Source organism: Adiantum capillus-veneris, chromosome 1 (assembly GCF_014529385.1).
Source record: "Adiantum capillus-veneris isolate H3 chromosome 1, ASM1452938v2, whole genome shotgun sequence".
Classification (NCBI taxonomy): Eukaryota; Viridiplantae; Streptophyta; class Polypodiopsida; order Polypodiales; family Pteridaceae; genus Adiantum; species Adiantum capillus-veneris.
The window spans coordinates 43,103,420-43,130,834 of NC_140931.1; the positions used below are offsets into that span (position 1 = coordinate 43,103,420).

At 43.9% G+C, this 27,415-nt stretch overlaps 1 pseudogene; it reads right to left on the reverse strand.

Annotated features, from left to right (window-relative positions):
• Positions 1–560: 560 nt before the first annotated feature.
• On the reverse strand, positions 561–25,584 carry LOC147464612 (uncharacterized; annotated as a pseudogene).
• Between the last annotated feature and the right edge of the window lie 1,831 nt (positions 25,585–27,415).

Sequence of the window (27,415 nt, forward strand, 5' to 3'; positions counted from 1 at the left end):
TGCTTCAATGCTTCACATAGCCTGGATGCATCAGGAAGTGCATGCCCCACTAAGTTAATGTAGCATAGATTTTTTGAAGCATACATGTAATTAGTTTTGGTTTTGCAACTGTAATTTATCTGGGCTTGTACAACATCTTGGTTATGAAAGGATCTATGGTTGGAGTGAATGTTGGTTAGACATTTTGTCTTAATTCATGGGGAAAGGTATTGATAAGCCTTTATAAGGGCTTGAGATGCTCCAAAATGGGCTGCCACAAGGGCGCGCATTTGCCCCTTCCATATGCTTTTGGAAGACCCAAATGTGCGCCCTTGTGGCAGCCCATTTTGGGGCCTTCCAAGCCCTTTTGTAGGCATATCAATAACTTTCCCCATGATTTAATGCAAGTTGGTTGGACAACATGCTTTCCAACCCAGCATGCATCAAAAACTGCATGATTCACTAAGCACGGGTGCTTCTCATAAACACATTGGAAGCCAAACATATAACAAATTCAAAAGCTTGCAAGTAAGAGAGAGTCATAGACACCAAAAAGTAGATTCATTAAGGAAATCAACGCTTTACATGATATCCGGCTTTTGCTTTAGGATCTTTCGAATTACAATTTTTTGGCGCTTGGCCTTTTGGGGTGGCTCCCTGTTAAGCAAAGTGGTTGTAATTTCTTGGGTGTCATTAACCCCTACAGCTTGGTTCATTCCGACATGGGCGATGAGACGCCCGCGGAAGTTGACGCCGAAAGTGGATATTGCAAAATCTTTCTTATCAAGCACTACAAGGTTGGCCGATTGGGCAAGGGTTGTTAAGCACAATGCCTTGGAGAGTGAACGGAGGGCAAAAATGTTGTGGCATTCATTGGGGGAGTAGTTGGCATGCACAAACACCACGTCACCAGTCGGAAGTGTGCTGAGGTAGTGAGAAAGTGTCGCTTGAGGTCCGAACGGCGTCCTCCCCCCTGATCGTTGCGCCCAGGCGTCAATCTCCAAAACATCCTGCAAAACATAGGATTTGTGAGAAATATGGAAAAAAATTAGTTATAACATTAACAAAATCAATTGTAACAATCAAATTTAAGTGAGCATCTATACCTCTTGTCTACGATCCTCCTCATCAGCATCCGGGTGCAAGTAAAGATCCACACTTGACTTCACCTTTGGATCAAGCAAAAAAGGTGTTGTAGCAAGTGATGGTGGATCCACTCTTGTGCGTTTAGCCAAACACATGGCTTGTACGGCCACAAAATCCTCCTCAGAGACCTTGGCCTGCTCGTCCGTTGCCACCTCGGCTTGTGCGATCGCCACTGTGTCCGCCATAGTATTCCCCATGGGCAATAGGAGATCATCGTCATGGGAGGTGGTGGTATCAATCTCAAACCTTCAATGAGCATTGAGGATGGCGAAACACTCATCCATGCGAAGCTCAAAGGATTTCTTCAGATCGTGTAAAAACACAAACTCCTCCCTACCCACCACAATGGAGGAGAAACGGGTAATCTCTATCTCAGGGATGACATCCCGAGTGCTGGTTCCTTCTCGCGGCCCCAAGGACGAACCGACCGATGGAGAGGCCTCCAAGAGGCCTTGAATCCCTACAGGGTAGGTCAAGGCAAGCGCCTTCTCCTCTGCGGATGTGTCAATGGGTGCGGGCTTGAGGTCCTTCACATCCGCCAGGACCCCGCTGATCTGCAAGTGTGGTAGCACTATGTCAAAGCCTACTGGGCACTCGTGAAGGAGAAAGATCATTATGGTCTGGACAGAGAAAAATGTGTTTCCGATCTTCCCCTTATGCATTGCTCGCACATCATCATCTTCAAGCCGCACATATTGTCCGGCGGGTTGTGCTATGGTGGCAAAGCGTGCAAGCCACCAATGAAATGGCCTGTCCCCTTTGTAGATGTGGTGCATAAGGCCCTCAGGGACCCATTGCCCTTGCCGGTTTGGTAACTCAAAAATGAATCTCCCCATGCACGTGGAAATGTATGAAGTGATGTGCTCAAGAGATTGAGAGTGGAGGGTCAAGGTGGTTTCCAAAAGGGGTTGGGTTGTGAAAAAGCATGAAGCTCAGGGCGATTTGCATGCCCAGCCTCACTAAGGAATGCATCTAAAGCACTAGTTGCAGCCATGCTTTCTCTTTGCGTAACTGGGTATGCTAGGTCTCTTTGCAATGCTGGGATGAAAATGGTAAAATGAGGAGGTGGTCCCCCTTTTATAGACATATTCCATCTCGAAAAAAATTAAAAATATGCGTTTTAAAAATAAAATTACACAACACCTTAAAACTCAAGTACAACACCCTAAAATTTTTCAAAATCTTTTATAAAATATCCAATATATAAAAGAGTAAATTTACAAGCCGATTCACTTAGACAAGATGACTTCGTCCGTAGCCCAATCTTTGTAAACAAGCATAGTGCCTCCATCCGCCTTCCAATCTACACAACCCAAAAATGGGCAATCAAGATACAAATACCCAAAAAAATTAAGAAAAGGTAGCTAATGAAGCACAAAGCAGACCTTGCGTTGTTCCAGTTTAAAACTTGCATTGCCGACATCCTCGAATCCCAGTATGACAAAATGTTCCCGAAGATTGGCAAGAGTCTAATGCGGGTTCACTGCAACCACCTCCACCTCATTATTGGGCATGCGGACATGAATTTCAAAGGATTGAACCTCTTCGGCCGTCAGCTGTAAAGGTATCCATTTGCCACGTTTGTGCATCCACCTTTTGTAGCTAAACCGTGCATATAAGGTGCACCTTGCCTTCAAATATCGAAGGCAAAGCTGTGTGGGAGACACATTGCACTTGTAACGGTCACCATCATGCAAACCGTCAACATAGCCCCAATTGACACCTAAAATAGTGTCCATTGCATCTACGCCAACTTCTTTGCAAACAAACATTGTCGGTGTTTCCACAATCGGCAAAGAGCGGAATGCATGCACAAACAAATGGATGGGACAATGCCAACTGAGACCCACCGATCCGGTTGCCTTACCAAACTTTAAGGACCCTTGGAAATCTTGCAGCACCTTGTGCTTGAAAGAAAGCAAGGCCCAATGGTCTGGAGTTGGCCATTCTGCACTCTGCAATGAGGGTGTCTCTACGGCTTGTAACCTACCATAGCCTTGGCTTGACTTCGGGACCACGTACTTGTGGGAGTACATGAATATTCGCTGCTCGATAAGTTTTTTCGACGAGACATTAGGAAACATAAGCTCCCCAATGTGAGCATGCACAACCATGAATGTGCCTGTCAGGCACTCAAGCGGCTGCTCCTCAACTAAGCTGGATGGAAAAACATCTTTACAAATGCCCTTAGTCAAACAAAACGATCACATGCATGTTAAACATGATATATGCATGGGATAGCTAAACCATGAGGACTTACAATGAGGTCCAAATTGAGTTGAAGCTCTTTGCAGGTGGATCTCAGCTGCACTGTACACGTGTTGCATGATGGCCACCATGCCGGACTTGGTTTCTTTGAATGCCAATAGTTTTCCCTTCCAATGGCGTTCCAATACGCCTCGACATCGTACGCGATGAGGTCCAGTTGGTGCAGGAGATGTCAGAATATTTTTGTCGAGTGGTGCATCATACGTGTTGCACAACGTGGTCCATGTGCCAGGTTTGACATAGAGCTTGATCTCTGTGAGTCAGTTACGAGACAATGGATGACAAGTAGTGCTGGATGAGCACAATTTCAGATTGCATCGTGGAGACAGTGATAGCCGAATTTTGAAACCAATCCCGTGAGAACCACACCCTAAGGAAGGGAGGGGTTTTGTTACCAAAGAAAGAAAAAACAAAGAAAAGGCCTTTGCCATTCACCATACCACCCCCCCCTCCCCAAGGTTAACCACCGGTGGGGCGCCGCCAGATTGGCCACACCCCTCCAATATAACCACAAGATGATCTCTCTCTCTCTCTCTCTCCCTACCCGGCCCTGCCCATATTCTCTCTCTCCTACACACCCGCTGCATCATCTGGCCGGTAGGCACCGTTGGTATCTCTGCCACACTTCAACCACGGCGGGCCGCCATAGATAATATCCTCTCTCTCTTCCAAATATTCTCTCTCTCCTCTTTGCTTGTCCATAGTCCAGCCACGGGAGGCCGTACCCCCATCTCTGCTCGTCCACACCCCCCCTTCGGCCTTAAGCACCCCCCCCCCCCCCCCCCCCCCCCCTTATCTACACCTAGCTCTCCCCCCCCCCCCCCCCCCCCCCCCCCCCCCTCTTGGAAGTAACCATGGCAGGCCTTAGGGCAAGTACCACCTCACCCTCCCAATCTCACTCACCCTCTCTTCTCTCTCTCCTCTAACCCCCATCATATCCTCCCTCTACCCTATCTCCTCCCAACCCCTCTCACTCTCTCTCCCTCTCCTCCCTTGGTGGGAACCCCCCCCCCCCCTTACCTACTCCCTCTCACTTCCTCTCGTTGACTAAAACACCCTCGCCCCCCCTCTCCTTGTCGCGCCCTCTGTCCACTACCCTCGCCCCCCGGGCCTTGCCCTCCTCCCCTCCTTCCGCGTGCGTTTCTGCCATACAACACACCCCAACCCTATCCCCTCATCCCCTCCCTCACCGTTTCCCCCCCCCACTCTCACTCTCTCTCTCGCCCTGTCTCGTCCGCTCACTGTCTGGCTTCACACCACCGCAAGCTCACACTCCCTATACATTGTCGCAACCGCACGCTATCCACACACACACACACACACACACACACACACACACACACACACACACACACACACACACACACACACACACACACACACACACACACACACACACACACACACACACACACACCTTTGTTTCACCATTCTCAGCCCCCATCTCTACGTCGTGTGCACTGCGAGAAACCAAAAAAAAAAAAGATATATATATATATATATATATATATATATATATATATTGCATACATTCCCCCGTTCCCACGCACGCTCGTGCACACACATTCGTTTACATATACACACACGCTCCCGTTCGTACGCATATGTATACACATCCATACGTACACACACACACACACATATGCACCACACACAAATACAAAAAAAAAACGAAGGAGGTTTACGATTATGACATCGACAAAAAACGAAGGAGGGCCCAAAGCACACGTCACCAACAACAAAAAGGAGAAATGCGCCGAAGGCATGCCCCGGCTGACCCCGAAACGAAGTACGCTCTACAACGACGCATCGACAACACACCATTCGCAGGCATCACGCAACCCCGATGCCATTTCCAGTAATTTATAGGTTATGTTCATCATTTCTTCAGTTTTGACCCAAGCCATTGTAAAATTCCCACTTTTGTAAATTCCCTCTCTCTAGGTGATGGTCACAAAGGCCCACCTAGAGATTCTCATCTTTTAATAACCTCCCAAAACAAAGCAAGGGTCAACCACACCGGGCCCACCACTTTCTTTGTCTCCCCGATTAGCCTACCCTAATCACGTCGGGATTACCATAATCCAAGCAGCCAACACCTATAAATTGGCACTGAGAGGTCACTATTGGGGGGGGGGGGGGGGGCAGCTCACAAGAGGTCAGCACTTGGTAGAGTGTGGTGGGAAGAGTTGACACTATTGGCATCACGGGGAAAAGGGGGGGGCTTGTGTGTTGGTTTGCCTTGGGATTTTCACCATGCGAAGGGAGCCACGTCCACCCCTCGACTCCAATGGTCGATGCACACCCGTATACACGCTCTTGGTAGCAAGCTTCAATCATTGAGTTGTCTTAGAGAACGCACCAAGTAGTTTTCACCATTCTCTCTCTCCCTACTTCTCTATCACCACGGTGTGCCGCCTCACCGGAAGGAAGGTCATTGTAAATACTGCAGAAATAATTCTCCCTCACGTCCCTGAGGGCTTTCATCATTTTCAAATCTCAATCTGTGTGTGTGTGTGTGTAAGTTTGCGGTGTTCATATCATCGTGGTCTACGTCCTATATGCTCAAAGCTAGGTGATGCCCCTTGTTCGCTTTACCGACAGGCTCGAGGCGCTCCATTCGGTCCTCGACGTTTTAGAGGCCGTAGGGGTTCGTGGTTCGCTTTGCTCCCGTCATTTGTTGCCCCCACGAAGGAGGGCTTCTAGGACCCTTCAATTTACAATGCTGAAAGTGAAGCCCTCTATCAATCATGGACGAATGGCTGAAGGAATTCTCTAATTGGAGGATGGAAGAAGAGGAGACGAAGGAGTCACTAGCCGTCTTCATTGAAGTACTACTGCCGGGCTGCAGTGTCGTCAGTATTCAAGAGGTAAATTCTCCATCTTGTGTTGCTCGTTCTAACCATAAATTGAGAGCATTAGGTAGGAGGTCGGTGAAATGCCATCACTGTTGTCAACCAAGGCACACTGTCAATGAGTGCCAGCAATGAAGGCAACGAAAGGGCTGAAATCGTCTACATCGACATTCATCGCGAAGAAGTCACTCACATCAAAGAAGGGAAGAAGACGATGAGGCCTCTTTCCCCTAAAGAAACTGCAGTCAAAGTTATAACCTTTAATCCAAAGTGGCCTAAAGGGGCTGCTCGGGCGAAAGGTAAGGAGAAGTTAAGCCACTCTGGAAACACGTGACCCCGAAGGGAGAAGCATCTGGCCAAGCAAGTGCTTCAAGCTCAGAAAGCCAGGTTGTACCCAGCTTGCCAAACAGGAAGTCATCCGAAGCTAAGCGGCGGAAGGCCGCCTACCGATTTGCACGACGCATGCGAGTGCTACCCATCCACTCCAACAATCCTGAAGAAGAAGTGGTAAGAAGATTCCCATGTCCTAGGGAAGAGTGGTTCGGCTACTGCTGTCGCTGTTTTGGAAGACGGGTAGAGGATATTCCTCCTCTCCCTGTGCAACTTATCGTGAAGAAGCTCTCTACCACGGGTAAAACCCAGTGGACTGGGGACGAATTGCAACTGAATGGAGTAGAATTCATGCAACACGCCGACTACGGAAATTATCTGCAATTGCTACTAGCTAAGAGGCTGGGAGTGGTCAGACACGTCGCCATCACCTCGTACGTGCTGAGCGACGAAGGAAACGTAGAGCCCATGAAAGGCGACGACCTCTTGTGGATGTGTCGACTCATCAACACTGGCACGGTAAGAGTATGAGTAAGTATTCCACCCTCTGTGCATGATGGAAAACGGGCCAACGGCATTCCCGTTCAGATTCTTGCAGCATATGCATGTGAATATCTATGTAGATAGGAAAGTCTTCTACCAACAGAAGATCGTATACCTATTCGGTGCGGCAGTACTAGAAGAAATCCTCAATTCCCCAAACCCTATCATTCTTCCCATATTTGATTACCATCATTCCTTTAATGTTTCTATCTTTATCCTGTTTTAATCTATCCACCCAACCCTGTAAAAAGCCATTATGAGTCGCTACTGTTGTTAATGTAATTTCATAAAAAGAAAAAAAAAAGGGTTTGTAATTTCCTGAGTCACTACCATGGCAAGTGTTTCTTTCCCCACGTTCAGTGGAAAGAAGGGAGAAGATCTCACTACCGACTTTTTGGATGATTTCGACATTGCTTGTGTCGTCTCCAACAAAGATGACGACGCTTCACGACTTATAATTTTTCCTCTATTGATGAAAGTAGAGGCCAAATCCTGGTATAATGCATTGCCCCAGGCTACCAAGAATGCATGGGATGTGTTAAGGGCTGCTTTTGTAAAGAGGTTTGGTGGAGGCACAACCTCGAAGAAGCTATGGCAGCTACTGACGGAATTAAAGCAGGGAGGTCTGCTAAAGTATGCCACCTACGAGTCCAAGTTTGTGGACTTATGGGAGAGATGGGTTGCCTCACTGGAGGAAGGCGAAGGAGCGCCTAATTTCCTAAAGAAGGACCGTTTCATTGTTGGTCTATGGGCGCCGCTTAGAGAGAAGGTGAAGGGAAGGTTTCCTGCAACATATGAGTTGGCACTTGAAGTAGCCCGCCTTAAAGACAAGAAGCTGTGCATGCAAGCAAGAGTAAACGAGTCAGAGAAAACAAGATTGGCCCGACCAACCCCAGTGACTGCAACAGCCAGTCATAGAGCCCAACCGCAAGAGGCATCAAAAGAGCAGCAAGACCTGCTGAGTCGCATCACCACCCAACTAGAGAGTTTATCTGTGCATCTGGTGCAGCAAGGACATGCACTTGTCAGGAATCCAGAACAAGGAAGAGGAAAACGAAGGCAGAACCAGGAGTACCACTGTTACAACTGCGGGGAAGACGACCATGGAATGTATTACTGCCCACACCCAATGAGACAGAATTTCAATAGAGGGGGGAGACAGAATGAGATCTCTCCGCCAAGAGCAAGACCACCACCACCTAGGCAACCAGGGCCGATCCCACCGGTCCAAATCCTTCGACCACCTATACCACAGCAACCACCACCCCAACCTCTCATTCCACCACTACCCCCACCACTTGCTGTGAACCAAGCGGTGAGTGTTATTAGCTTGGAGGCTAAAGGGAAGGCAAAGGTAGAAGAATCAGTTCGAGAGAAGCATAAGGGGAAAGCAAAGGTAGAAGAAGTGGATGCTATGGGAGTGAAGCGTGCCAGGCACGAGGAAGCCTCTCAAAGAGAAGAGAAGATGAAAGGGAAGGCCGAGTCTAGCAAGCAAGCAGCTAAACCGCGGCGAAAGATAGACATTGTGGACTTCTCACTAGGTGAGTATACAAAACCTTATGACTTAGTTCAGGATGTGTTAATGCAGGGCCCGAAGATAACTTGGCCCCAATTACTCCACCTTGCACTAAGGATGAGGAGGCAATGGACAAAAATGGTAAGTACCAAAAAATCAAGACCCAGGATAGCTGGGGCTATCTCTGGAAGGGATCTCGACGACATCCTACCAACCATGGATGCCCACATCAAGGGGCAACGAATCTCAAACGTCTACATAGATGGTGGCATGCAAATATGCGTCATGAGTGAAAAGATGATGCACTATCTAGGTCTAGAGGTAAGTAGGCCAACACCCTGCCGAGCCAAGATGGAAAAAAATGTAAGAGTAAAATGCGTGGGCATTGTAAATGCGGTCAAAGTAAAAGCATTCAATACAGAAGTGGAGGTAGACATCTTTGTCATGCCACACAAAGGGGAGGGCTACCGCATCATTCTTGGGAGGCCTTGGCTTATGGCTATGGAAGCTAAACAAGACTCAAGCACCGGAATGATTCAGATGAAGGACGCTAAAGGGAAGTCCATATTCTACGACATGAGGACTGGAAAGCAGTGCAACATGATCTTGGAGTCTTCAGAAGATGAGTCCACCAGCGACTATTCGTCTACCTCAGGAGAAGAGACAACCACCACCGACGGAAGTGACAGTAGCATCGAAGTGATGGGGGTCATTCTTAAAGACCCAAAAATATTGACACAATCTGAAACACTCTTGACAAACCAAGAGGGATCATAAGGTATGCAGTCCTTGGAGGATGCAGGTAAGTTACAAAAGATGCTCTCAAACGAGTTAACAAATGAAGAAAGGAGGGAGTATGTCTCCATGCTAGGTAACTTCACTACTTTGTTCATTGATGGCTATGATAAGATCACAGGAATTACAGTAGTGCAATACCACATAAAACTCAAGGAAGGTAGTAAACCCGTAGTACAAAAGCTCAGAGGACTTGGAGTAATCCAACAAGAGGCACTACTTAAAGAAGTGAGAAGTTTGCTACAAGCAAGTTTCATCTACCCTGTCGAAGACTCAGAATGGGTCTCCCCAGTAGTAGTCACAAAAAAAAAAGGTAAGTGGAGAGTCTGTGTGGATTATAAACCTCTCAATGCAGCCACGAAGAGGGGTCACTTTCCCCTCCCATTCTAGGATGAAATTCTCAATGAAGTGGCAGGTCACGAACGATAGACAGTGTGCGATGGCTACTCCGGATACTTCCAGATTAGCATTGCGGAGGAAGATCAGAAGAAGACATTCTTCATCACACCTTGGGGATGCTTTGCCTACAGAGTGATGCCGTTTGGCCTCACTAACGCCCCGACCACATTTCAGCACTATGTACCTTTGTTTTCCAACCCTACTTTGGAACATCAATACGGGTTTTCATAGATGATTTTTGCATCTATAGTTCACGAGCCCTTCATTTAAGCAAAGTCTATGATGGATTAACCAGGCTACAAACCTTGGGTGGCCAGCTCAATGTGGATAAGTGTCGCATTGGTGAAAGCAAGGTCACTCTCCTTGGCCATGTAATTTCAGCAAAAGGGATTGAGGCTGACCCTAGCAAGATCCAAGCCCTGGTATCTTTGTCGTCGCCCACTACCGCTGAGCAATTGGTTTCTTTCCTTCAGAAGGTAAGATACTTAAGCATGTTCATTCACTTGCTATCTCAAGTGGTCCTTCCCCTACAACAACTCACCCAGAGGGATGTCTTCTCATGGAGTGAAGAGAATGAGCAGCAGTTTATTGAGGTAAAGCAAATCCTAGCTAAGCTTCCCACTATTTCACCTCCTAAGTGGGACGAGCCATTTTAAGTGAACCCTAGTGTAGGAAGTGATACACTCGGAGCCGTGCTAATTCAAAAAGATCCCCAAACTTCTTTCATGCGTCCTATTTACTTCTCTAGTAGTGTCATGACCCCGTCAGAGAAGGGATTTACTGAGGAGAATGAGCAGCAGTTTACTGAGGTAAAGCAAATCCTAGCTAAGCTTCCCACTATTTCACCTCCTAAGTGGGACGAGCCATTTTATGTGAACCCTAGTGTAGGAAGTGATACACTCGGAGCCGTGCTAATGCAAAAAGATCCCCAAACTTCTTTCATGCGTCCTATTTACTTCTCTAGTCATGACCCCGTCAGAAAAGGGATTTACCGAAGCCTAGACCCTTTGTAATCGTGACAATGGAAGAGGTTTTCGCATATGTAATGCGACACATGGATGTCTCATCTAGGATCTCAAAGTGGTTAATTAGATTACAAGAGTTCGACTACACCATGCAAGTAGAAAACTCCACCAGAGCTAGTTTAGCGGGAATTCTCACTCATCACCATTACGAGAAGAAGCTAAAGGTCAACACGGAAGGGAAGGAAGAAACACCAATGGTAGAGAGTCCTAGGCTGGAAAGAGCTCACTCTCTTTTCTTTGACAGAGCATACAAGAGAATAATGGACCAGTCTGCAGCAAGCATAGTCATTTTCAACGAGCGACAAGAAAGAGTATTCTCCATTGGGCAGTTATTACACTCCCACTCCAACAATGAAGCAGAGTATGTAGCCCTAATTCTTGGGTTGGAACAATGTATCTCACAAGGAATTTAGCGCCTAAATGTGTTTGGCGATGCTTTGCTTTTGATAAGGCAGATAAATGGCACTTGGGTTTGTAAGAATCAGGTTTTACTTGGTCAACTACGCCAAGAAGTTTGAAGCAGTGAAACTATTTCATGTCCCCAGAGCTGAAAATCAGGAGGCAGATGCTCTAGCCAAAGAGAGAATACAAGAAGTTCCCATAGGGGCCATCAAACTGAAGCTACCCCTCTTTCAAGGTAGTGATGCTATGCCTGATGTCGTCAGTTTTTTAGATACAGGAGAATGTCCGGGAGGATACACCAAAGGCCAGAAACAGTGGCTGGTCAGGAAGGCTACTAGGTACCGCCTTGTAAACGACCACTTGTATTGTAAGGGCAAGGATCAGATTCTCAGGCGGGTGCCAACCTCTAGTGAGATCATAGAGGTAATTTCAAGTTGCCATGATGGCGTCTGCGGCGGTCATTTTGCTCTAGATATCACCAGTAGGAAGATTCTACAAGCAGGATACTGTTGGCCTAGCTTGAACAGGGATGCACACCATTTGTGTAAAACATGTAAGGCTCATCAAGTGTCTAGTGATCGCACATTAACCTACGAGCCGCAAACTCCTATCATCTCATATGGTCCATGTGAGAAATGGGGAATAGATGCAATCGGTCCCTTACCAAGGGCCCAATCAGGTAAACTTTATATCATAGTGGGTGTAGACTACATGACTCGATGGGCAGAAGCAACAGCCACCACCCGCATTACAACCCAAGAGGTAGCAAAGTTTATTTTTGAGCATATCTGTTGCCGTTTTGGCACTCCTCTTGAGATAATATCAGATAGAGGACCAGGATTCAGAGGTGATTTGGTGGGAGAATTGATGAAGAAGTTAGGCATCACACGAAGACATTCCACACCATACTATCCACAATGCAATGGTTTGGTAGAGAAGGTAAACGGAATGATTTGCAAAATCATCACAAAGCAGGTGAACAATCACACAGGGGACAACTCTTTGAGCCTAATGAACGACGTTCCGAACATCACTAGGTTTCACCCCTTTCCATCTAGTTTATGGAAAGGAGGCAATTCTACCCATTGAGGTGCAGATAGCCAGCTTACGGGTTTTGGCCAGCCAGATACATCATCCAATTGTAAATCTCAGAAACCACATCTTGGATCTGGAGAGGCTCCAACTAGATAGGGAAGAAGCAATCAATCACTATGCAGCGCAGGCAGAACAATGCCGCCTCACTTTCAATCAAAGGCTGAAAGAAAAGGGATTGGAAAAAGGTATGTTAGTGCTAAGATACGACAACAGATTCAACACCAGGAAAGACAAGAAATTTCAGCCCAGATGGGAAGGACCATTCATCATCAAGAAACTCTATGACAATGGCAGCTATAAGCTGATGGAAGCAGATGGGAGAATTCACATAACTAGGATCAATGGATGGAGACTGAAAAGGTATTTTCTTAGGTTTGATCCCGAATTCATGCTAGACATTCCAGAAGAGGGAGAACCCTCTAACTCCACAACTAAAGATGCAGAGGAAGGGCTAGAAGCATGAATGCCTCTAGCCATATGGGAGGGCTAATGATAGCCGGCTTTTGAAACCATGCCCGTCAGAACCATACCCTAAGGAAGGGAGGGGTTTTGTTACCAAAGAAAAAAAAAACAAAGAAAAGGCCTTTGTCATTCACCATACCCCCCCCTCCCCCCCCAAGGTTAACCACCGATGGGGCGCAAGATTGTTCACACCCCTCTAATATCACCACAAGACGATCTCTCTCTCTCTCTCTCTCTCTCTCTCTCTCTCTCTCCCTCTCTCTCTCTCTCTCTCTCTCTCTCTCTCTCTACCCCTCGACTCCAATGGTCGATGCACACCCGTATACACGCTCTTGGTAGCAAGCTTCACAATCATTGAGTTGTCTTAGAGAACGCAGCAAGTAATTTTCACCATTCTCTCTCTCCCTACTTCTCTATCACCACGGTGTGCCGCCCCGCCGGAAGGAAGGTCATTGTAAATACTGCAGAAATAATTCTCCCTCACACCCCTAAGGGCTTTCATCATTTGCAAATATCAATCTCTCTCTCTCTCTCTCTCTCTCTCATTCTGTGTGTGTGTGTGTGTGTGTGTGTGTGTGTGTGTGTGTGTGTAAGTTTGCGGTGTTCATATCATTGTGGTCTGCGTCCTAGCCGCTCAAAGCAAGGTGGTGCCCCCTGTTCGCTTTACCGTGAGATAGGCTCGAGGCACGCCATTTGGTCCCTGGCGTTTTAGAGACCGTCCGGGTTCCGGATTCACTTTGCTCCCGTCAGCAGCTAGTCATAGCTAGAGGTGCTAGTGTTGGCATGATTCATGCGATGCGAGTACGTCATGTGTGAGACGGCACAGTTTTCGTGAGTACGCAGCCATGCAAAGAGATGAGGCATGTCTCCTTTGTGGATAGGTTGCATAATGCTCCAGTTTGTGAGCATGTTGAGCCAGTTGTATAGACAGTTGTCTAGCAGGGCATGCCATTTGTGGATACGATGACGGATATGGATGACTTGAGTGTTGAGGATTCAGCCATGATTCAGTCATTCATGGATATGCTTAGGCCAGAGGCTGACGTGTGTGAGTTAGAGCTAGGCATTGCTCTTACCACACAGGGTTCAGGATAGATAGATGCTCTTGGTGTGCATGTGACATGCGATGGACACGAGGATGGATTCCAGGGATCGGAGTTCGGTGTCAGGGTGATTTCCATGAGTGGAGTTCTGAGACAGATTTGACTGAGATGGTCAAATTGGCAGATATTGCTAGGATTGCATCAGCATTTGGGAGTCTCATGTACGAGATACTGATCTCGAGACCCGAGATTGTATTTGCAGTGGGAGCAGTTAGTCGTGCAGTGATTGATATTGGCCTTGAGCATAGGGGTACTTTGGAGCGTATGGTGAGATACTTGCAAGATCTGTGCGGCTTTAATGAGGAGTATAGTGTCGAGCGCTCTATACTTCCTCTACAACTAGAGCTGGATGCACACAGATTGAGTGAGCCAGTGGGTGTTGGCTGAGGTCATACTTGTGATGGCCTTGTACAGGTTTTGTACAGTTTTCTTTTCTCTCTCACAGCCACATTGACCTTTACGTGGGAGGTTGTTGGGGGTAAAGCCCCATGTGGCCGGTTAGGCCAAGTGCTTAACCACTATACTTATTCATTATGTACATAATAGAATAAGGGGGCTCACATGTAGAGAGTGAGTTTTAGCCCCTGCAAACACAAGGTCTCCTCTCTTCTCCATTGTTGCATACACTCTCACACGTTCCGCTCGTGCACTTCAGAAATAACTTTTCCATCAAAGAACCAACCATTATAGTGCGATAGTTGTTCACATTGTTTACATCTCCTGCTTTGTGCAAAGGTTTGATCCAATTTGCACTCCAATCATGAGGCATGCCATGCTGAAGTGCAAGGTTAAACATATCGCGTATCCAACATCGTGTTTTCTTGCTTGTTCATTTAATCATTTCAGCCTTGACACCTTGAAGGTCCCCTGCCTTGCGAGTAGCTGTTTCTCAAGCGCACATCATACATCTTCAATGGTAAAAAAAAGAGGCATAAACAGAAGGGAGCTACAACACTCCATCTTATTAACATTGTGCTTCTCATAGAGGTTCTTGCAATGCGTATACATGTCCTCAAGAGTCAAGTCACCAAAGCTCTCAACACGCTTGCCTTTTAGATTTTGTCACATGCATGTGCTTTCTCTTGCGCTAAAAGAAGTTGCTTTTTGACTTTTCACCTTATCCTCTGTTTTTGAACAAGTGCTTTGTATGTGTGTGAACGTTCCAAGTAAACTTCCCTGTCTTTGCTTCCATCCAACCTTAGCAAGTGTTTTCAAGATTGACTGCATTCCATGTCAAACCATTGGTGCTACCCTTCTTAGACCTTTTGCAAGACATGTGTTTCACTGAAAAGCATTCCTTCGCATAAGAGAAAATTACTTCTTTGAAACTTTCCACTTGCATTTTAATGTTGGGCTCTCTTGATGCTCTGTCATGCTTAACATTTTCTCCACCATATCAGCATATATAAGTGCTCGTTTGAAGTCTAGACGTAGGTACGAATGATTCACATCAAGATTGGAGGCTACATGCTTGGGTCCTTTACCACACTTGAGGTCAATACAGAGCATCGTATGATCCTTGATTCCGGATTCCGTTCACCAAGTGTAAAGCTTTCTATGCATTCTAGAGAGAGAGAGAGAGAGAGAGAGAGAGAGAGAGAGAGAGAGAGAGAGAGAGAGAGAGAGAGAGAGAGGAATCCTCCGTTCAAAAAAATTTAATTTTGCAATCTATATTACTCTAAAGGGATAAACACTTTTAGGCACGCCAGGTGGCAGTGGAAGAGAACTCACCGTGGCGTGGCAAGAAATATTGGTGAGCCCGGCTAGAGGGGGAGAAGAAGAAGAAGAAGAAGAGAATTTTAGTGTCATAGGAAAGTAGAGAGAGTGTCGGGTAACGGATTGTTGTTTGCACAGACCATGATATATATAATCTCTCTCTCTCTCTCTCTCTCTCTCTCTCTCTCTCTCTCTCTCTCTCTCTCAGATTCACCGTAGGTCTGCATGAGATCACACAGAGCCTCACACATCTCAAAATAAGTTGGAGTGAGAAGCTGGAGAGAGTGGATCTCTCTGTAGCTTTGCTAGCTTCTTAAGCCTCACACATCTCAAAAAATTTTGGTGTGAAATCATTATGGAGGTCAAGCTTGGCTTGCCAGCTGTGCCCAACCTAAGCTCACACTATGAACTTTGGACATGTTACCATATAGCAACACCCATTGCGTTTTGTGTACTTCCTAGATAGAACTAGAAACTTTAGAGCTTTTTTCTAGATGGATCTAGCAAAATTATTATTTTACAGAATTTACTATATGGTGAGTTGTAGTTTGTTACATGGAACTAGCAAATTCAAAGTGCCTCTAGATTTTCTAAATGGCAAGTATGTGGAGTTGCTAGATCCAAGTTGGAAATTCCAATTTTTTTATATGGTAAATTCGTAATTGCTAGATGAAACTAGCAATTTATAAGCTCCGTTGGGTTTCCTACATAGTAAGTTTGTAGAGTTGCTAGCTACAAAGAGAAAAATTCTGAGTTTCTATATGGTAAGTTAAGAATTGCTCAATGGGACAAGCAATCTCAAGGTGCCTCTAGAGTTTTGTTATAGTAGCTATGTGGTTACTAGTTAGAGCCAACAAATCCTAGGTCCAACACAATTACTGAATAGCAAGTATACAAGTTCACACTTAGAACATGGTAACTATCTACTGCTAAGCATTTACAATGAAAATCTAAGATTAGAATTGGTTTCCTATACGTTTCTTATGATAGTCTGTTTGTTAACAAAAGCACAACATTTTGTACATTTTATCATGTAGGAAATTATATTCTTTCTCATTGTATTTGATAGAGTGCTTAACATCATGAGCTTCTAGTGAACATGCACAAATATCTAGTTAGGTGAAGTTACAGAAAGGGGAAAGATAGGCCCTTCAGGCATGTTTAGAGTAGTGTATTAAGGCAACTCAAATGTGGCTTGATAGTGTATGGCTCCATGTCTTGAAACTCTTGCTTAATGTACTGAAGAAAGCAAGTCAAGTGCAATGAGCGGGTTATGAAGCTTTAAGGCATCCATCTGCATGTGTTGTGATGCAAGGTTGCTTGCAAGCCATAATTTACATTACACTTGCCATATAGTCAAAATCGTTCATGATATTGCAAGCACTTTTTAACTATTTTTGGACTAGGCTCTAACACAAGCAATTCTAACTGCTTTATTTTTGCAGAGTTAATTCAACTTTTGACATCAGCTTTTATCTTCTTTTGTGTTTATTTGTGTTACACTATATTGCCTTTGCAGGACCAAAGTGTTGATAGAGGGATTGAGCGCTAGAATAAAATATAACAACTTGTCATGCCTTCCTTAGCTCTACATGCCATCACCCTCAACATAATCGCATGTGCCATATTATGCTACAAGAAATATTAGCACTCTTTGAGCAACACCGCTTGGTTGAAGCTACTTGCCAAAGTTTGGCAAGTATAATAACGAGCTCAAGGCCAACTTCTTCTTCTTTGAGTCTTGCATAAACTTCATCCAAGCCTAAGTAATAGCATGAGTGATTGTCAACAAAAAAACCCTTTTGGTTTCAAGTTTTACACTATTTTCAAATTTCTAGCAATTGTCCATGCAAGCTTCTTTTGATGGACTAGCTTTGTTACATGTTTCAATGCTTCACTATATTACAAACTCCACCATAGTACTCTTTCCACACAAGCTAGAGCTCAATGATGTAGCTTTTCTTGAACCAAATATTCTAGCTATTCCAATCAACTACCTCGATCTCCAATAGCATGTTCTCTCTTATAGAAGCTTTCAACAAAATTCCTTGGCATGTCATGCATAATGACTTTACCACAACATAGTGAGCTTCTAGAAGACACACCACATATCTAGTGATAGCCGTTTTTCGGCTCTCCATAATTGCCATACTAGATTACTCCACCCTACCAAATTCACCCAAACGCTATGGCTATCCCTACCATTTCACTGTACATAGGCGTGTGTGAGTTAGGGGGCTTTCCCCATATCTTCTTAAAAACCCTCAGCTAGCTAGTCACTGGGCTAGGTGAGCCAAAAAAAAAAAAAAAGTATATTATGGCCTCTTTGTGTGTAAATATTTCATTGTATATATGGCTTAAATATAGGGATTTTTTATAATTATTTTGGTATTTTATTTAAATATTTCTACTTAGGTGTGTGTTTTATTAAACCTATGTACACCTTCTTTCATCCTCTTACACCATAATTATATTTTTTGCCAATATGTACATACTCTAACCTCATATTTTTCCTTTATACAAATCACTCCCACATTTTCACCCTCACCCTCGTGAAAACAAAAAAATGATTTCTACTCATTGGTTACTTTTATTATATTATTTACTTGCATACCTTTTCCTCTTTCACCCAAAATAATTCAAGGAGGGACCATATCATATGATTCCAATATCTTTCCATATCCATAACTCCTCCATATTTTTATTATTATTTTTACTCATTATTCTAACACCATGTGCTCATTGAGCTAAAGTCCATGAATAGTCCATACACTAGTCCCACCATGTATATATTTCTTATTTCACCAATAATCCTCCTCCATGCATGGGTCAAGGGCAACTTGAATACTTTGTATTATAATATGACAAAGGAGGGGCTCACTCTTGGATGCATTGTACAAATTCAACAAAGGAGGGGGCCACTAAAAGACTTTTGCAGGCATAAAAAACAGGCTTTTTGGTGAGAATTTTGGCACCTATCTCCACTCCGAATTTGGAGCGGTGGTCAAAAGAGAAAATGTAGCCCACGCTTTGAATAATCACCTCAAATTTTTTCATGAATTTTGGAGCTACCAGCGGTGAGATATGATTTTTTGAGTGGACCCCAATCTGCCCACTTTTCTCACAAGTAGCCCTTAGTCTTCTCTCACCCTTCCACACACCTACTCACTCTTACACATCCCTCCCTCTCCTTCCCTCACTCAAACCTACAATTTCCATGGCTTCTCCCACCCTCTTCACCATTACCCTTCTCTCTCATCCCTATAGTTCTTTTATGAACCTCTACATACATACACCCTCTCCATGTCTCTCTCTATTGCTTCTATGTTACAATTTCATTTACCTCTCCTAAAAATATCTAAAATTTAGCATCTTAACCATGATAACTTCTGCAAATTGAGGATTTTTCATCAACAAATCCTCTTTTCATCGTGGTGGTCAACCGTGGCGGCGGCGTAAAGAAGTGAAGAAGAAGAAGAAGACCAGCGGTCATTTTTTCCACAATCTACACAAGGGTGAGTTCAAGCTTCTTCAAAGCTTCACCATCTCAATGATTCTCTTTTAATTCACCCCTCTTCCTTCATCAAATCAACTCACTCTACCCATTGTAAATGTAGCATTAACCTTCTAGTGATTACTAACGACTAACATACTAACACAAAATAGCATTGACCTAACCATAAAAGACACCTCACCTCAAGACATGTATAGTAACTTTCTCTCTCTCTCTCTCTCTCTCTCTCTCTCTCTCTCTCTCCCCTTCCTTAAAACTTACTTTCACCTTATCTACCATCAATAATGCTCTCTTTTGAGCCCACACCCATGACTCAAGCAGACAAAGAAGGCCCGCAATGTTTTGATATTCAAAAAAATCATAATCCTGATTTGTTAGCTTGTAAATTAGGATTTTCAATAATCTTAATGAGGGTCTCCAACCTATAAATAGGCCCCTCTCCTTCTTGTAAAACAACCTCCAACATCTCATATAGCACCCCAACACTCTATGCATGAGGAGAGACTTAGGTGTAGCAACCACTTGTGAGCTTCACTCTTGGTGTGAGAGAAGCTTTCAAGCTACACATTGCAAGTGAGAGAGCGTGAGTTCCACAAATCTCAAAACCACTATTGTATATGCTCTTTCATCATCAATAAATTGAGGTTTGGTGCATCAAAGGCGTGATTCGACGTTCAAATCTTCGGCCTTCCATTTGTGCAATACGGTTTGGTGAATTCAAGGTGACTTGTGTATTTGAGTTTTTATCGGTTGATCTTGATTTTAGAAAGTGTTTTAGTGTGTTTTCCATTGCCAGTTTTGTGTCCATTGTAAGAGGGTATTGTGGTGAGAGGTCTCCCACACCCTAAGACAGTGTGTGTGTGTTTTGGCAATGTTTAGCAATCACTAAGCATTGAGTGAGTTTTATACAAGTTCTACGATAGCATCATAACGAACCATCTCCATTTGCAAGTCACAAATAAGGTATTACGCAAGATCCTTTTCTCTCTCTCTTCCCTTTTCTCTAGCTCTCTCTGGTCCAGTTTGTGTGCGTCTTGGTGTGAGGTTATTTGTGTGTGTTGTGTGGTGCATTTTCTTCGTTGTGCCAAAATATCTCTTGCGTCCTAGTTCGCATACCATAACTAGGTGGTGCCCCTATCTTGTTTGGGTTTGGCTGTGGGTTTGTTGTTGTGTTGTGCTTGTGGTTGCCCCAGCCCCAATTGAGCAGCACGGGAGCCTTGAGGGGTGTTTAGAGGTCGCCTCTCTTGTTGCCCGCCCCGGACCGCCTCACTAGCTAAGTGTGGTTGATGTCCTGATTCCTCACACCATATACTTACATATGTGCATTTTGAGGGTAGGAAATTACACCGATCTTATGCAACAAAATCACCTATTTGCATACATCTTGACCAAAATAAGAATATATCCTTATGTAAGTTCACTTGTATTTTGATTGTTGGTTGCTATTTTTTTACTCTTTCACTTCTTCAAATTCCATCTCCTCTCTTCAACTATTTCACACTTAAAAGCTCAATTCTAGGACTGATGCATGAAGTATATGTCAAAAGCTTATGATGCCCAGGTTAACTTTTTCTATTCATGAAAATATCCTACAATGGGACTTACATGCTGATCGTTCTTCACCATTAAGTGGCACTCACCATGCTTATGTGTCATGCACCCTTAAAAGCCCACACAATTTGCAAAGTTTGAATTAAATTATGCAACTTAATGTTGTGGCTATAGATTTCAATGTATAATGAGTATTGTCACATACATGAGAGAGAGCAATGAGTGGTGTATGATCATTGTTCACATGTGTGTGTGTGTGTGATAGAGAGAGAGAGAGAGAGAGAGAGAGAGAGAGAGAAATGAAATGAAAATGAAATGTTATATTAACGTCTTCAAAAGGCCAAAGTGACCTATGAGACCAGAAAATTACAATGTGGTGGATCTGATACAAAGTCAGAGTAACAAGATGACAAAGATGAAATGACAAATGTCACAATAAAATACTATGGAATCCTAAACTACTAGGTGTGAACTAAAAAGCTAGCTGGGATAGCTAGATCACAAGAGATCCAGCATCGATCTCGCTGGCGGATCTCATCAATCTCCTCCATGGTCAGTAGTCTGACCGAGCGTGGTGCATGTCGAGCCAAAGTGATCCGAATCCTTTGATGCAGCCTCCGTCGATGCTATGTAGTCCTCCACAGTCATGGACGTCTGGATCTCCCGAGCTCAGTCGCTCGATCGAACAATGTGCCTCTGGTGTGAGACAACGAGCTTTGCTATGGTAGTAACTCCTACTGGTGTCCAGTGGCAGCTCTAAAGAAATCTGTGATCTGTCTCTGAGACTGGCTAGCCTCTCCTCTCATCAGGCTCTCTCTGTGTCTACGTAGCTAGAGCAAAAACAACCCAAGCATCTCTGATCCTCGTACTGCATGACTCTGGAGAATGGTCCAAAGCCCTCTCTGAACAAGCAATGGAAGCGGCCTCGTATCTAGTAGTCGACGGGGCAGTGGCATGTGTAGTGCAACTCTGAGGCTCGATGTCACATAGGGGGCATGTCCTGGCCTTTGCTGGTACTCCGCTGTATCTCCCAGTCTCGATCCGCAACTGGTGTGAAGATGTGCGTATCTGGCCGATAGCACATCGTATCCCATGAGACAAGTAGGTGTCCATGTATCTGGGTCTCCTCACAAAACCATCAACCGTAAGCTGGAGGAGATGCCCTTTGTAGAAAGCCATCTTCGTGCCCAGCTCCTGTGCTGGCTGTATCCATGTCCTCTTGGTGTCTAGCTGGGAGATTTGTCAAATCATGGTCCTCGTATTTCAACAGTTGTTGATGGGTGGTATCCTGAGAGAGAGAGAGCGCCATCGTCCTGTCTTGCGGTCTGCAGGAGAGAGAGAGAGAGAGAGAGAGAGAGAGAGAGAGAGAGAGAGAGAGAGAGAGAGAGAGAGAGAGAGAGAGAGAGAGAGAGAGATGGTAATCTTATTGATGTCTTTCCTCTGATAAAATCCATTAGACAGGGCTTCCATGTTGCCCCTTATTGTATGCTGTCTACTATGATGCATTGGGATGGCTGGTGCAGGCAGAATTGGAGGCAAGCAAGATAAAAGGTATCCCACATCCCTGGTGCAACAATTTGCTAATGATACAAATTCTCTGATGAGGTAGGAATATGAGCGATCTATTACCAGCTAATCAAGGATTAATAGAAGATGGTCAAGTTTTCAGTTGTATCTAAAACAATATGCATGAGTGCACCAATCCATTGTTGTTGGTCAAGTCAAGTCCATAGCAAAATCAGGGTATACCCAATAGTTGATTGCTACTGGGGTGTCCTTGGTAGCTTCTTCATCGACTTGGTCTCACTATTTCTCTACACTATGAGTTGCAAAGAGGGTGTTGGAGGTATGTCATCTCAAGTAAATTGCTCGATAAAAACCCATTATTTATTTTGGCTTTTAGGGATTTATTCTACTTATTTGTGGGTAGGGAAACCTATAGATGGGAAACAATAGAGGTATGTTGACTAAATTTGAAGGTGTTCTCACCTTCAAATTCAAATTTAGAGGTCAATCTCAAAATTTATAGGGAGATTACACTAATCCTAGGCCATGGAACTTCAACCTAGAGCGTAGGAGGACATTGGCCGGACACAGTTCAACTTCAACTTAGAGCTTGCGATAGTGGCCGGACACATTTATCCCAAGAGATCTTAAAGATCTATTTGACGAGGAGAGTTGAACTCAAGACTTGTTATGAGAGAGAGAGAGAGAGAGAGAGATGGGGGGAGATGAAAACCTCTTTAGGGAATTTTGAAACTAAGGCTTGGAGCGAAACGGGAAAGGCCAAGAAATTCAATCTGAGCCTCCCACCACCCAAAAAGAAAGAGAGTGCTTAGGTGCTGTGTGAGCCGCTTCCAGGCAGTCTCCGATTTCTGCACAAAGAGAGAGAGAGAGAGAGAGAGAGAGAGAGAGAGAGAGAGAGAGAGAGAGATCAACTGTGCAATATCGGCCCGAAGCTGCTGCTGCGCGCGTCAGATGCTTCCCAAAGGTTAATTGCTGTTGCACGTGTTATCTGCTGCCCGCCGTCGACGAATTTGTTGCCCAATTGCGCCTACTTAGCAGGTAACTTTCTTTTAATAAATCTGTAATTCTTTTAAACCCAAACAACCCCCCCCCCCCCCCCAAAACCCAAAATGTGAGCAATAACTTTGATGAACTATGCTTCGTGCAAAAAAAAGAAAAAACCAGAGTTCCTCATTCCGGCAAATTAAAATGTGTCTTAATTTGAGCCCCTGTCCCCCCACCCCAAAAAAATAAAAAATAAAACTTCTTTTAAGCATTCTTTGAAAGCTCTTAGGTTTGGTAAAAATGTGTCTTAGCTTAATATCGTGCCGTTTTTTGTTTGAATTTCCTCTTGGCAAATTCAAGGAAAGGAATTGTGTATGTTTGGAAAAATAATGTTTTCAAACACTACTTGGCTTTGTGTTAAGATGCTCGGCAATGACAATGTCAGCCGGTTTAGGGTTGGCAATTTAAAATGTAGAGATAAATCTCAAAATTTGTAAGTGGGATTACACTAAACGGCTTTTTTTAATCATGAAGAGAGAGAAATTACGCATCTTGTAGTCATGGACTCATTATGGAGAGAGAGAGAGAGAGAGAGAGAGAGAGAGAGAGAGAGAGAGAGAGAGAAACATTGGTGTGTGTGTGTGTGTGTGTGTGTGTGTGAGAGAGAGAGAGAGAGAGAGAGAGAGAGAGAGAGAGAGAGAGAGAGAGAAACTTTGGTCCCCATAAACGAACTAGGGATATTCTTTTGACTCTAGCACATAACATGAGGGCCTACACTTTGGCATATATGACTCAAAATATGTATACATGCATACATGCTCCAAGTAGGACCTCACATAAAGGTAACGATAATGGCCATAGACCATACCCTTCCCCTTGGGCTTTGGACTATGATCGAGATAATCGACAACTAAGGAAGACATACACCACCCCCATGACCAGGGGGGGGGGCGTTGGCCTTTAAAATGATAGGACAAGCTAGAGCCCAATTGTTGGTAGACATAGGTATTTGCTATGGATGCAAAAGAACCATGGAAGACATAGACCACATGTCTGTTAATTGTAAGACATAGACCACATATAAACCATCCACTATTTAAATGGGCGGGGGGAAGACTTATGGGCATTTGCTGTAGATTGAAAAGAACCGTAGAAGACATAGCCCAAGTTTTTGTTAATTTATTAGGACGGTGAGTGGGTTGCTTGTAATAAGCACACCATTTTGCATGAAGGGGCTCACCAAAACTCGGTTTTGAGAAGCTGATGTGTGTGTGTGTGTGTGTGTGTGTGTGTGTGTGAGAGAGAGAGAGAGAGAGAGAGAGATTCATGTGTGTGTGTATGTGTGTGAGACATATCGGGACATATCAAATCTGTTAAAGATGCTAATGTTTTGATTGTATAGATGCTAATATTCTAAATCCGTACTATTCTTTTCATTGTTCTTTGGTTGCTAGTTCAAAATGTCTCTTCAAAATCACTTGTCCACTGGGCTTCAAAATGATGGAGAACGAGCTTTCTTTTTACGAACATTTTCTCGTGAGCTACGAGAAGATCTAGCATCACAATATTGCCAAGTTCTTTTGCAACGCTCGGAGATAAAAGTGTTATGGCCAGAAATAAAATATAACTTATTTTCTAACGGGAAAAAGTTTGGAATATACAAAAGATTTTTCTTGACGATTTGGTTGATTGGGATGGAAATTTAAACTTAGTGTTGGCAAAAGAAAAGTTAGGCCTTATCAAATATTACAAAGTGACCCACTATGGAGGTGGAAACATGCCTTTGTCATTGATGCACTATAGAATGAGTATGATAATCCATCTCATTCCGGCTAAAAGACTTTGTACTTATGAAAAGCCTTGGTAGATTCAAAATAAGTTACATAGAAAGATCATTTACTTCTTGTGAAGTTAAAGTAATTTATGCATTTTCATGTTTGTTTATTTCTCTGAGCATTGAAGTGCTTAACTTTGTAATGGAGAGAGAACTTGTGTTGGATGAATGGGCTAGTACCTCTTGGAAAGCCATAGTTTATTTCTCTCAGAGCATGTTGTGTCGTAGCTTAATGAATATTACAAACATGGCTAGTTATTTTTCTTTGACAGTTATGGAGAGAACACAGTTTTGGAAGTGTGATTGCAATTATCTTTGCAAGCATTCCAACAATGGCTGGTGCCTTGTAACCAAGCGTACCTTTTATCACCACAAACAACAAGATGATCTAAGAAATCTCCATCCTTCCATTAGCAAAAAACAAAAAATGGATTCAGAACAAAGACTAGATCTTGCCAATGACCCGAGTGATAATAGAGCAATTAACCATCTAGCCGAACACATTGATGGACCCCATAATGCAACACCTACCCGAGCCATGGGACAAGGCAAGAAGCCCAAAAATTCTCAAATAAATACATGGTGCACATGTAACATGTATTGTGCAGGTGGTAGACAAGTTCATGCATCAACCTATTATCGCCATCAAGCTTTGGCACATAACTTTGCCAAAGCTTCAAAAATAGTTTTGGTTTATCTTCTCCACTAGATTCAGAAGGAAACATGGAAGAGAATGATGAACATCAAGCTCAAGTCTCTGAGTTTGATGGTGATGGCAATGACATCATTGATGAGCCAATGTCTATTAGTGAGAATGAAGAAAATCAATCTTCTCCTCTATACTTGGAGCTAGTTGAGAGGATACTAGAGCTCCAAAATTTATGGGATGAACATAAACTACCAATAGGTGTGCAAGATGGAATGCTTCGCATCCTATTTGGAGACTTGGGGGGGGGGGGGGCTAGAGTGATTAAAAATGCTTCCAAGAGAAGCATGGCTAGGCTATTAGTTCGACTTCCTCCTACATGGGAAGGTGACCTTGGAGGGATTCAAATTCCGGCTTGTTGGGATCAATTGCAAACCATGCTTAAAGGTCTTGGCATGGTTTCTTCCTTGCGCTATCGCATCTGCACAGGTAGTGATGTAGCAAAGCATCCACCAAAGCTTCTTCAACCAAGCAATGAGGACAACTTTACAGGAGATGCAATTAGCAACCAAAGAAGCATTGTTGATTTTTGGGATGGACAAAAATTCCAAGAAGTCAAGGACTTTTGGGATCCATCAACATCTTATGAGCTACCGGTTGTCTGCTCTAATCCTCTTTGCAAGAAGTCTTACACTACTTTTCCTACCAGTAGTAGACGTTGTAAAGCTCTTCAAAATGTTGTGGGAGAAGAGTACAACTTTGTCTGCATTGAGTGTAAAGAGGAAATTGTGTGTAAAAGGAGCCTACAAAAGGTACATAGAAGCATCACATTGTTTTTTTTTTTAAAGATCTCATGATTTCAAACCAAACTTATTTTTTGGGTTGCCATGTGAATAGGGTGATCCTCGAAATGTAGCATTGTTGCTACATTGGGATGGATTTCAAACATCACAAACAACCCAAAAGAGTTGTGGGGTAGTAGAGGTCATGGTGTTGATTCTTGAATCCAGGAATCAAGTCTTCCATTGATATCTTGCCAGTTTTGTTTATCCCTCAAAGTTGCAAGAAACTTATGAAGGTTTCTCGTGAAGTTTTTGGGGCATTTTTGGAACCTTTGCTAGATGAGATGGAAAACCTATATCTAAATGGTGTGGAGGTGTTGTATGACTATCCCATAGAGAAGATATTTGGTGCCAATCAACAAGGTCTTTCAAAGCTATGTACGCTACGTGCTATGGTCATGATGGTTACAGGTGACCATCTGGCACAATGCAAAATAGGCCTCTTCAAGAATGGAGGACAAGAGTTTTGCAGGCGTGATAAACCTCAAGAAACTCTAGTACGACCTGGTATAGGATCAAAAGAGGGGCGATACGTCTATAATGAAAATCGCCGACAAGCTAGATATCCACCTTCAAAGAGGACCATTGAGGAGATGACAAAAGCTCTTGATGAGGCTAAACGATGTTGCACAGAAAAAGAAAAGGAAGCATCATGGAAAGAAGCTGGTCTCTCAAGAGAGTCCATACTCTGGAGATTATATGATCTATATGGATTTGATCTCTCTCTAGATTTAGTCTACGACCCAATGCATATCTTATCATTGAATGTATTCAAGAAATATATCTCACATTTATTTGAAAGTGTTGAGGCTCCTTTGAAGAAAGAAATCGATGCTGCTGTGTGTGTTGTTAAAAAGGTAGCACCTACCTCCATTCGATATGG